The 13,326-nt window shown below is 39.2% G+C and overlaps 1 long non-coding RNA gene across 1 annotated transcript in view; it reads right to left on the bottom strand.

Moving 5' to 3' along the window:
• Window positions 1-1,121: 1,121 nt before the first annotated feature.
• Window positions 1,122-13,326, bottom strand: part of LOC122810392 — a 40,135-nt gene continuing 27,930 nt past the window's right edge. The window contains exons 2-3 of the long non-coding RNA XR_006366095.1: window positions 13,071-13,241; window positions 1,122-7,398 (exon numbers count right to left, since the gene is read on the bottom strand). This is a non-coding gene — a long non-coding RNA (uncharacterized LOC122810392). The remainder of the gene's footprint in view (window positions 7,399-13,070; window positions 13,242-13,326) is intronic.

Here is a 13,326-nt window from a genome sequence, read left to right as displayed (position 1 = left end):
TTTAAGAGATAAACAAGCAATAATAGTTAACAGGGTGAGCATTATTGAGAAATCACAAACTCCCAAGGGAAGTTATGGCCTTTCCAACCTGGAAGATTATTACTTCTCCTATAATGCCCATTTAGGCACACATTAGTGCATTTAGACAATGGAATATCTATTAACTAATTGTATTTGTTTCATTATTACTATGTTCATTTTTTAATTTATGTGAAATAGTTTCTATGCCTAATTTCTAAAAGTTACTATAGTGTGTGTGTGTGTGTGTGTGTGTGTGTGTATATACATACGTACATCTGTTGGAGGAAGTATTTTACAGCAAAAATGTATGTTACTATGTAAATATTTATTGTCCACATATATAAACACACAAACATAACCATACACAAACACACACACACACAAACGTAAAAATATGCCAGGCAATAACACCAACTTCCTTGACTAAATACATCTTAAATGTCTTGTTGTGATCAAATGAATGGCAAATGTTATAAAGTACAATGCATTGTTCCTACCCATGTCTCTCAACTTTCTCTTTTTTTTTGGGGGGGGGGTTGCAGAATGGTTCCCAAATTTGCCTTATATTTTTGACCTGTCCCACAAAAATGTCTAAAGTTCTGGTACATCTCAGAGGATTATATTCATTCAATAATGACAGACATTATGGTTCAGATTATGTAATATTCGTGCATTTCACGAAATTCTATGCAAAAGGTATGGATAAGCCTATAATATGCAAATATGCCCTCAGTGAACCTAGAATATCTCAGTGCAAAACAGAATTCTCAACAGTATCGGCTCACTGCCCAGAAGTCAAAGCAAATCCTTAACTTAACAAATGTGTATCATAAATCGTAATGTACAGAACCAAAGCTACAGTAATTATACAAGCCCAATGGAAGCTGCAAGACATTTAAATAAATATATATCTGCAGCAATCCAACCAGTAGGTCTACAAATAACTACAGACGTCTTCGTAAGTCATGTAATACTAAAATATATTTGCCCAAAAATACGATGGAATCTGTAAAATCTTAATTAAAAAATGAATAAAGGTGAAGGCAATTATGGACACTTTGCCAATGCTAATGTAGGTACCAACAGGTGCAGTACATGTGTGGGGAACACAAGTAATGCACACATCCAAGGAAATAGGGAAACAGAAAACCAGATGTGGGGTGCAGGTGGTGAAGAGGAAAACACGACACCTGTTGGAATAGGAAAATCTGTTCGACAGTCAGAGGGGCATGGGCAATCTTTTTTTTTGGGGGGGGGTGAAGGAATAGGCCCCATTTTTTTAATTTTTTCAGAGAATAGAAAAAAGGAAAATATGGGAAAAATGGAGTAGAAGGGCAAAACATTAGGTAAACACATATAACAGATCTCACAAGACATGACAGACAATAGTCATATATAAACATAAAGGAAAGGTACAGCACACTCTACAACATGGGCAACAGAAAATTGACAAACAGGGTAAGGATGCATATCAGCCATGATGAAATGCAGAAATACATATAATTCTATGCAATATGATGTTCTAACATGTTGCAAACTGTGTGATAGTCATACCTGAATGTATATGACTGATGTCAAGTGCGTGGCATAGGGGAAGAAATAGTGATCACAATACACATTGGATATGGAATTCAATACCCACATAGTCTGTTAGCAGTGCAAGTATAAGCCAAGCAACAGCATGGATGAGCAATTGCAGCAAATTAAATTCTGGAGGAGACCTGCAGAGCACAGAACAGAACTTTCAACCATGTATGTGAAAGGCAAACAACCAAGCACAGTGCCAAACAGCAATACTGCAGCAAAGCAACAAACTAACTGCTTGTTACACAAGTAGGTGTACAGAACTCAGATAGACGTGAAATGGGATGCATATATCACAAACATATGCCACATCAGAGGCAACACAGAGGTGTAGATTTATATGTGTGACCTTTATTGGTCTGACAGAAACCTATCAAAAAACGTCAATACACATTCACATAGAAATGATATAAAATAATAAATGGTAGGAGATTTATGAATGATGCTATATAAGGAATGTCAGGTTATGCACGTGAACTATGACCAAATCCTCTGGGTAATATGTAACAAGTATAACAGGAACAAGGATGTAGCACAAGCAATAGCCAGCAACTTGTATGCATATGTCCTGAAAGTGTATCATAGCAAAAGGGTTGACACAAGGTGGCATTGTAACATTACAAATATATGATATTGGATGATAATGCAAAAGAAAGTTAATGTATAACATACACATGTGCAAGATATATGCCAAACCTTTAAAGAGGGTAGGGAGTTGGACAACACAAGCCCACGTCAAGGAGGAAATGCCAACAAAGCAGAGTAGGCAAACAATAAAGCAGGCCAACACTAAGAGGACACATTGCAAATGCACATGTACACCACATAGGGAGGCTTGTTGGTGACGCCGTTCTGACATTATCCTTCACACAGCCAATGGTATACGCCAGTATAAGACGTTGAGGAATGCCACTGGTGGTGGCTTGCTATTGACTCCCCTGGAAGAGATAACAGTGTTCCTGGCATCTCTGAATACCACCAGTTGCAATCACCATATACTAAGTGGAGGTATAGAAGCAGGTGTTCCAAGATATACATGTATGTCATACTTTTCTGAACTTTGCTGTATGTACACTAAATCATTAAGTATCATTGTTTCACACATATTCATGTAGTGTTATTTTTGAGTTCCAGCAGCAGAACTGTGCCATGAACATGGGAGCACACATGCTGATGATAACCAGCATATAATGGCATGTCATTGTACAAATGTGTCACATATATAACACTTCCAGCAACATGTATAGGGTTGTCTTTATTCATTTATATAGGTCAATTCACAAATGCACAGCAGCAACACATGTTATGTGAGTGTCTCTGTATACTGTTACTGTGATCAATAACTATTATTGTCTCTGCCAATTGTCACGACAATGGTGTATACTGACATGTTGATATATCCCTGCCATTGTTACCTACAGACCTCACAAGTCATGGGCCATATAGGTGCACCTACAGAAAGAGCAGGGATGGTTTGCTACCAGATTTATAGGCAGCAGCATGGTGTACCCTACTTGTAAGGTATGATATTCATGTCCTTATGTTCCTTACACATGTACATCTGGGCAGTATGTACACGGATGTCACGTGAATGTTTCCACATCCTGTTGAACAGACCTGTATGTCATCATGTGCTCAGTAATACAGTATGTGTGCACATTACCTACTGTGTGTTATACCTCTGCTGGAATGTTACATGATGGTGAGTATGTGCTCACTAATACTGTATATGTATACATTACCTGTTTTGTGTTATACCTCTGTTGGAATGATACATGATGGTGAGCATGTGCTTACTAATACTGCATGTGTATACATTACCTACTGTGTATAATACCTTTATTGGGTTGGTACATGATGGAGAGCATGTGCTCACTAATACTGTTTGTGTACATATTACTTACTGTGTGGTATACCTCTGTTGGAATAGTACGTGATGGCGAGTATGTGTTTGCTAATATGGTATGTTTATACATTACCCACTATGAGTTATACCTCTGTTGGAATGGTACATGATGGTGAGTATGTGCTCACTAATACTGCATGTGTATACATTACCTACTGTGTCTTATGTCTCTGTTGTAATAGTATGAGATGGTATGGGCTTAATAATACTGTATGTGTATACATTACCTACTGTGTGTAACACCTTTATTGGAATGGTACGAGATGGTGAGTATGTGCTTACTAATACTGTATGTGTATGCATTACCTACTGTGTGTTATACCTTTATTGGAATGGTACATGATGGTGAGTATGTGCTCACTAATACTGTTGTAATAGTATGAGATGGTATGGGCTTAATAATACTGTATGTGTATACATTACCTACTGTGAATTTTACCTTTTGCTGGAATGATATAAGATGGTGAGTATGTGCTCACTAATGCTGTATGTGTATATATTACTTACTGTGTATTATACCTCTGTTGAAATGGTACGTGAAGGCGAGTATGCACTTACTAATACTGTCTGGTTGCCTTTGTTTCCCTACTACAGTTGCATTTTAGCCCACACCTCTGACGATGGAGTTCCATGAGCACAAGTCAGGTGTATCTTATTTTGTTCTTATTCACGTATTTCATATATGTTGCAAATGCACTGTAAATGTCTTCTCCCTCTTATATAGGTTCCCAGTACCACACCTCCACACAACCTCCTGGTAGGTCCTTAGCCTCGCTAACATTATAGTCATATAGTTGGCCCATATGTCCACATTGAGCTACAACCTGTAATTTCTGTCAATGTATCTGACCTGTGTCCTTTGTCACTTCTTGTAGCATGTCCATTGCCTGCCTCCTCCAGCAGCCCATCCCCTGAGCCTCCCAGTGGGATGTTATATTTCTCACAATGCTACAGTAGCCTGTGGCACACAGGACACAGATTTAGTGATACAGTATGGCCCTGGTGATGACAGCTATATTGATCAAGCTGTAGCCTCTGACATGGAGAAATTATGTCTAGCCATTCTGATGATGGGGGAGATCAGATGTTGGCCAAATGGTGCATGTGCACCACTGTTCCATGTTCAGTCGGTTGTTGATGTTGACTCTTCCCCATGCCAGAGCAATACTACCCAGCACAGCACAAGTGAGAGTGGCCCATGTTAGAGGGTGTCCACCTTCTCCCACAGGTGAATGAATGTTCCCATAGACATCATGGATCTGACATTTGTGCACTTGTCTGTGCATCAGATCATGTTGCACAGCAGCTGTGTGTGTGTTGCATGAAGGTTAGGAGATCAGACACTGTGAGGTCATGGCAACATTGCCTGCACAGTGTGACAGTATGTTATCTGGGGCACTCTCCATTGAAAGCCTGGTTACCGCACTTCTAAGGCAGTGCCACAGTACTAGCAGGGTGTTACATGCCCTGACTGTGCTTAGTCAACTACCACATGGGAGAAGCAGGTCACCTCTCATTAGACCCACACTTGCCCATCAGACATCGGTGTCTATACTGCAATATGCACACACACATTTGTTATTGGCCAATCCACTGTGAGCCCAGTAGTCATGACCGTACAGTCAACCAGTAGTCATGTTCCTTCCCACAGTGTGTCTCCACATGCTGATGCCACCATATCAAGCACCTCAGTTGAGCAACATAGGCCAAGTGTTTCTGGACATGGCAGGAGCAGCCAGGACCATGGTGTGAGCCACCTGCATGGGTGTCCCAGGCTGCATTACAGTAACACTGACAGCTGATCCAATGTGCACTCTGTAGTGTCATTCTGACCCCATGGCAATGATGAACACTGTGCAAACCACTGACAATATCATCTATGTGTGGTTGTTGTGAGATTTGATGCCACATGAGTCTGTTATTTATACTGACCTAGGTGACTACATTCCTTTGTTGATAATCATTCCCTCTTTTACACTGACATATCTTAATAGTGATACCGATGACAGTAATACAACATGTGATGACTTGCAATCATGTTTACATGATTTGATAGTGAACTGCCAGATATGGGGTTTGCATTACAACTTTCTTTTTTTGTCTGCCATTCACATATGCACCACTATAACTCTGTATGTACATCTTTGTCAATTGTGACCTGATTTGATGTTCCCTTTTATTATTGTTCTGTATATGTTCTTAATGTTATATGATTATGTTATGCATGCTGCTCAATGTGTACATCTAGTGGGTCATTTCCATTAGATGCAATCAGTTCTGTTGTTGTGGGGCAACACACGAACATCGATGTTTACTCTGAGTACTTCTGTACTTCTGGCTTGCCATGACTCAAAGGTGTGTGTCACATGCTGCCATGTTGCCCATGCCTGCTTCTTCTTCCTCCCAGTGTCCTCCTGATCCTCTTCTGACGGCTGTGACATGTTATCTTCAGACATCTGGCGTTCTTGGGAAAGGTCACCCATACCTGCAGCAGGCAAACAACCATGTGTGGTTGCTAACATGTTGTGAAGCATGACACACAGTAATCATCTTTGCTACCTTTTCAGGTATGTATTGCAGTGCACTCTCGCATGTGTCAGGACATCTGAATCTGGATCTCAGCACACCAAACACATTGGTATTTCCTGTTGCAGTGTGTGTGCTCTATTGTATGCCTCCTCAACAGGGCCAAATGGTATTGTATGCCTTCTCAATGGGGCCACATGGTGCTGTGTTTGGTGTCATTAGCCATGGCTCAAGTGGATAACCACAGTCACATGTTGGTGGGGGGAAGAAACATATGTTGTCATCATGCATACTGTTGACAGAGGTGCATTCTACTTACATTCTACCTGTGTCTCTGTTCTTTCCCAGTCATAGTCCCTCATGTATTCTGCCATGATGAAAAGCAGCCCACAGACCACTTTTTCTCCATATACCTGCATCGTGAACACTACCAGGATGTGATGCCATGATATGCATTATTCTCCCATCCACTGAGCACACCAACTGACAGTTCAGAAATGGCCACCCCTTTCTATTTATGGACCTTTCTCCTTCGGGTTCCATATGGGGGTTTATAGGAATGTGGCTGTAGTCTTTTGCACTGAGGACATGGGGGAAGTTGGCAATGTTGTAAAACTGGTGCATAGCATTTTGCTATTCCATGACTGTAGATGGGAAGTGAATATATTCATCTACTTTGCTGCCAGAAATTATGAGAGCATGTGTCTGAAAGTAACCTGGAATACTTCTACATCTCCCATATGTCATTGGAATGTCCTGGACAACAGTATACCTAAGTTCAGACAAACTTTGGTTTTGACAGGTGTAGGTTTACCTTGCATTATACACATAGACTTATGATTGGTGCACATGGTACACACAGCCTGTACCAGCTGTCTGTCTAAGCAATACCTGTCAATTATTTCCAGCTCTGACATTTGGCTTACTTGTAGTCTGGCTCTGTGTCTAACTGGCTGCCTTCTGAGACACATTGCTATATCTTCCTGTATAGCTTGCAATACAGCAGCATGCTGTATTTCATTCACTGGTGGTTGTATTCTGTTTTTATTTTTCAGTAATTTTATGGATTCTGCAGATATCCATTGGAGGTAGCTTACGTTCCCTGAGTCATAATATGGCATTTGCTGAGGGTTTTTGGAAACATAGTCATGAAGTACTTTTTCACATTTAAGTTGTGTTGGGCACACACATTGAGTTTTGCAATCCGAGTGGTGTGTGCAGAGTCAGTAATTATCCTACGCTGAATACATAACTATTCAGACTGATTCCGGTGTGTCTTCCATAATCACATCTGCAACTGGTGCACTGAGGTCTATCTTCAGCATGCTGAGCTGTCCGCAACTCTTTTTTGGCATCCACCCCTATAATTCCAAAAAAAAAAAAAACATATTGATAAAATCATGTTGTTTTATTGACTTTTTAAGTGAATTACAGTAATATTTAAAAATTGTTCCTGAATCTGGGTTTTTGTTTCCCTATTATTTTGGCTTTGCTCAGAATTCTTGGACAAAGAAGTTGAAAGGTATGCTCTCTCTGTCTCTCTCTCTTTCTCTCTAAAGAGTCAGATCATGGTCAGCTAAGGTCCCATATAAGGTAATGGACTGTGCCCACCCGGTCTCACCAATATCCTAATACTTGGCCATTATCTTCCCTTTTACCATGAAACAGTGTTCAAATCTGTCAATATCCATACACTTTTCTTCTTCGCTTTTACAATGATCACAGAGCATTGGATTCAATTTAAAACTTCTGTTTCAAATTTTAAATCAAAAACACTGAACCATTTGCTGAACAAAACAAAACACTCTCATACTGAAAACATACTTAGCATAGGTAACAGTAAAATTATCTTCCCTTGAAACTCACATTTATTGAAAACCCATCCTGCAATACATTAAACTACAGGAATCATGCTGGGCTCATAGTGAAATAGCCAAGTGTCCTTTTCTGGGGACTGGTGCAGTGATTTAGTCAGAGTCACACAGTAGACAAACTAAGGCTGAGAGAATCGAACCCTGCACTTCAGAAAGCAGCTCATTAGCAGTTTATAATCTTACTCACCGGCACTGAGTGCCAAACTGTTAGGCAGAACAGTGCATTCACACCTAGGTTCCTGAAAAAAGATACATTTAAAAAGTATTCTTAGTTAAAATATTAATATTAAACTTGTAGGGTTAATGATGTCCATTTTATTCACAGCCAAATAATAAACACACTGTCAGAAGTCAACAAATAAAGGAAACGGCAGATTGTACTCAACATCTTAGCACAAGAATCAGAGACAAACACCCAGAATCAGGAATAAGTTTTAAGTATCCCTCTTTTATGCTTAAAATGTTGGTAAAATAACAAACTTTGCATTATCAAGCATTTTCGGAAGAATACAAATTCTGAAACTCACATACCCATTGTTACTAAGTGATTGCAGTCCACAAAAATTTGTCAGAAAGCCACACATTTACAAGGAACAGATTTTATTTATTTATTTTATTTATTTGCAGTTGGTTTACCAGGATAGTCCATTGGGCCAATAAGAACCCATTTTCAATGGAGTCCTGGGGTGAAAAGCTCCAAAACAAAGGTTACAAAAAGATTACATCAGTTTACAATTTCAATCATTTGTAGGTTAAAGACAAAGCTTCAAAACAATGGTAAAAAAAAGATTGCAGCAGTTTACAATTTCAGTCATTTGTGGGTTCAAGACAAAACAAAGATTAAGCAGTTACAATGCAATTTTAGGTTTAATTTTGTAGGAAACCAAGATTTAAGCAGGTGCAATAAAAATTTTTAGGTTAAATTTTGTAGAAAAACAAAGCATTGCTGTAGTAAATATATAGTTTCTTGAGTGGAATAGTAGGATTAGAGAATTATAAGAGGTTATTACAGTTGGCTTATTATTTGGTGTCTGGTAATATATGATAAAGTAGCCTGTAGGAAGTGGAGAATAGGCCATGAGGGGTGGGAGCAGGAGCATTCCCATGAGGATGTTAGATGTGAGTGCAGTGATTTTGTAAAAGCAGGGAGGGTGGTGGTGATACGGATGGAGGGAGGAAGGGAGTTCCATAGGCGTGCCAGGGCAAAGGACAGGAGGTTTTGTCCTGGAGAGTGAAGGGGTTTGTACAGCTCTATTAGGTTTTGGTTATTAGATCTTAGGAGTCTTTGTGGCAGGTTCATTTTAAAGGCAGAGCTGAGAGAGGGACAGAGGGAGAGATTAAAAATTAGTTTGTGAGCAAAAGTGAGCTGAGTATAGAAGAGATAGTTGGGAAGCTCTAGCCAGTTAAGTTTGTGGAGAGAGCACAGTGATGGGTAGATGATTTGTGGCTAGTGGCAAATTTGGCAATTTTATTATAACAAGAGGACAGTTTTGTTTTGAGAGGTGATTGTAGGTTTGTTATAAGAGGGGCACCATAAAGAAGGGAAGGGATGAGAACTGTAGTAGCGAGAGTGAGTTTAGTAGATGTAGTGAGGAATCGATTGTGTCGGTAGAGCATGCCGAGTTTTTGGTGTTTTTTTTTATGTTTAGTTGTAGGTGGCTATTGAATTTAAGCTGGTCATCAATCTGGACTCCTAGTAGTTTAGTTTCAGATACCAGTTCAAGAGGTGTATTATTCTGGCTAGTGATGGAGAATAGTTTTCTAGCAATGGTGTTGGTTTTTGAGGGGGTAAATACCATAAGTTTGTTTTTTGATGCATTGAGTGCTAGATGATTGTCCTTCATCCACTGTTCTGTGGTAGAGAAGGCGTCTTGAGTCAGTTTTAAGAGAGCGGGGATGGATGTGGCTGCACAGATAATTGTAGTATCATCTGCATATTGAATAAGTTTAGCATGAGGAATTGAGTGGAAGAAATCATTTATGAATATATTGAAGAGGAGAGGACCCAAAATGGAACCTTGGGGAACACCAGTGGGTGTGTTAAGGAAAAAGGAGATGGGTTTTTTCCACTTGACAGCTTGTTGCCTGTTGGAGAGATAGCTGTTGAACCAATTGAGAGAGGAAGGGGATATGTTTAGGTTAGATAGTTTAGTTAGGAGAAGGTTGTGAGAGATAGTATCAAAGGCCTTAGAGAGGTCAAGAAAGAGGGTAGATACAGTAGAGCCAGAACCTCTGGCTTTATTTACAGTTTCCAGGAAGGAAAGGAGGGCAGTCATGGTGTTGTGACTGGGTCTGAATCCATGTTGTGTGGAAGTTAGTAAGTTATTATCTAAGAGGTAGGGAAGGAGTTGAAGATGGATGCATTTCTCTAGGAGTTTTGATACAGGAAAGAGGATGGCGATGGGACGAAAGTTAGTAATATTGTAATTATTGCCACTTTTGTGTAGGAGAATGATGAAAGCCCTTTTCCAGAGTTTGGGTACAAGACCTTCCTGGATAGAGCGATCGATTAGGATGCTGATGGGGAAGGCAATGGCTTTGGCAGCTATGCTGAGGAAGGATGAAGGAATGTTATCGGGGGCATTGGAGTATGGTTTTAGCTTTTGCAGGAGTTTTCTTATGGTAAAAGTAGGAATGGGTTTTATGGAGAATGGAGGGAGTTGAGAGACTGGAGATGAAGGTGGTGACAAGAGTGGGGATGAAAAAGTAGGGGGTGAGGTGTTATTAGAGAAGGATGAGGTTAGTTTGGAAATAGAGTCTATGAAAAAAGAGTTGAATTGGGTAGCCAGATCTATATCTAGTACATTTGGGTCTGGGCTTAGGTTTTCTGCTGAGCCAGGTTTTAGGAGGGTAGTGATGCCTTTCCAGAATTTTTGAGGATTGGTTTTGTGGTTGTTTTGGAGTAAGGATAAGTAATTCTGTTGATCTGCTGTGATAACCTTTTTAACGGTATTGTGAAGTGTTTTGAATTCATTAAGGGTGGTGGGAGTTTTGTTTCTTTGGTAATGTGCCCAGGTTTTGTCTCTAATTTGCATGGCAGTTAGTGGGTTTTTTTGTTAGCCAGGGGGCGGTATTGTTTCTTATTCTTTTGTTTTTTATGGGGGAAAACCTATCCAACAGTTTTAGGAAAGTTGTATTGAAGAGTGCAACAGCATTATCCAGGGGTAGAGTTTTTAGAGGTTTCTAATTTATTGATTTTAGGGAGTCTGAGAAGGTTATTGGGTTGAAGTTTTTTAGGTAGCGAGTGCTGATGTAATTATAAAATATTATAATTATAAAATAATTAATCTGCTCAAGAATCCTGTACAGAGCAAAAATAATGGGGGATGAATGTTAAATATTATGTTACCTTACCTATTTGTTACCTAGGTAAACCCACTGGCCAAAGTGTTCCTTTTTAGGGGCAACCCAGGAGTACTGTCCAGTTAAGTGATTTGCTCAAAGTGAAAGAGTAGGCAACTAGATGTAAAAGGATTCAAACCCTGTGCTACAGGAAGCAGTTCATTAACAGCTTGGAGCTTTAAGTGCTAGACCACTCTAATTCATTTAAAAAGTTAACAGATCAGTAGGTATTGCATGGATATGCATTTTTTTAAAACAAAAAGAACAAAAAGTATTTTTACCAGCTCAGACTCATAGCAAAATGTATTTCCTTCAACATCAACAGAAGTCCTTACCTCACTGTATTCTTCATTGAAGTGACTCATCTTTAAGTACACCTCCTCATTGCAATGTACCTTATTAAGCAAATCAAGTAAGTGGAAAGACTCAAAGCTTTTGTATCTGTAAAGGTCGGGTAAATTTCAGGGGCTTAAAAGATCTGAACTACCAAGAAAGGTTGGAGGCATTATGCCTATACTGAGTTTCATATAGACTCCTTAGGGATGATCTGTACCTTGCTTATAGGCTATAAGAACTCTTGTACCAAAACAAATGAAGCAGTCCAGCTAACAATAGTTTCAAAATCAAAACCCACTACAACAAATAAATAATACAAGGAAGAGGGCTAGATTTGTTGTATAGCTCCTACCCCTTCTCTGGAACAATCTCCCTCTCCAAGTTAAGCAATGTGACTCACTGTCTGCCTTTAAAAAGAAGTTGGACAGCTTGATGTCTATTCATAAATTGTCCTCTGGTATGACTGGTCTGGCCTTCCTTGAAAAGAGATGCAAGGCCTCAGGGGTGGGTACTGGCAAGTCGGAAATGGCCATGCAAATCAGTTTCCTTGTAACTCCTAGATCCTATGATTATATGAAACTCTAATAATTAATTAACATTAAATATTGACTGACTGTAATCTGCGATGACTTCTCAGGAAAAAAAAAAGACATAATTATGAAGCAATATCAGAAATGTACTACAAACCTAGAGACAGATAGGAGACAGACTCATTCACTTAAAAAGTTAACAAAACAACAGGTTTTGCATTGGCATGCATTTTCTAAACAACAATACGTATGAAACTTAAATGACTGACCTTATTTTCTGATTGTCTGATTTACCAGAAAATGTAAAAGTTGATGAAGGTCTGGCAATTATTGCAGAGAACTAAGCCTCTAAGCTGTTAATGAGCCACATCCTGTAGTCAAGTATATATGGCTTGACTCTTTGTGTCTCTCTTTGCATACTGAATGACTCCGAGCAAGTCACTTAAACCACAGTCCTTAGGTTGCCCCTGAAAAGTAGACTTACCTGGTTAAAGATTAAAAAGGAGCATAGGGTACAAAAATAGATTAAAATGAAAGACAGGATGATGCATCATTTTCTGAACAATAAGAACTATTCAACTATTTTAACTTATTGTATTACTCTATGAGGTAAACTATGGGACTTTGGTGCAGGATCTCTGTACACAGCTTCTGCATGCAAATGCACACACACACACACACACACACACACACACACACACACACACACACACACACACACACACACACGCACACACCTTCTAAATAGAGAGTTAGAAGTAATGTTGCAAGCCTCATTTCTGTCCAGGAATAAAAAACAAAATTTACTAGGATTGATGAATTGGGCATATGGCCCTTTATGTATTCTACAATACAAATCCCTGCTACTTTATAAGATATTTCTCTCCCTCTTCAATGCTTTTCATCGTGATAATTTCTGACCAGGAATTAAAAAAAATAATAATAACTTACTCGTCAACAAGTTGAGCACAGTATCCTTCATGTACTCTGCAGACCACATCCCACATAATGTACAAGATGTTCTTCTAACTCTTGAGTACGTCTTGGCACAATGGGACACATAGCTGAGGAACAATTCAGAATCTTAGGTTCAGGTCATATAGCTGGCACTTCCAACTGTGTCTTCAGTCATGAGCAAATACAAAGAAAACAATAAATGAAATAAAATAAAATAAAATGGCTGTGCATTGAAATGGAAAAAATTCTG

Source organism: Protopterus annectens, chromosome 8.part1, assembly GCF_019279795.1.
Source record: "Protopterus annectens isolate FY-2018-M chromosome 8.part1, PAN1.0, whole genome shotgun sequence".
NCBI lineage: Eukaryota > Metazoa > Chordata > Ceratodontiformes > Protopteridae > Protopterus > Protopterus annectens.
Note: the sequence above shows the minus strand (reverse complement) of the source record. Positions and strands in the feature narration are given on the sequence as shown.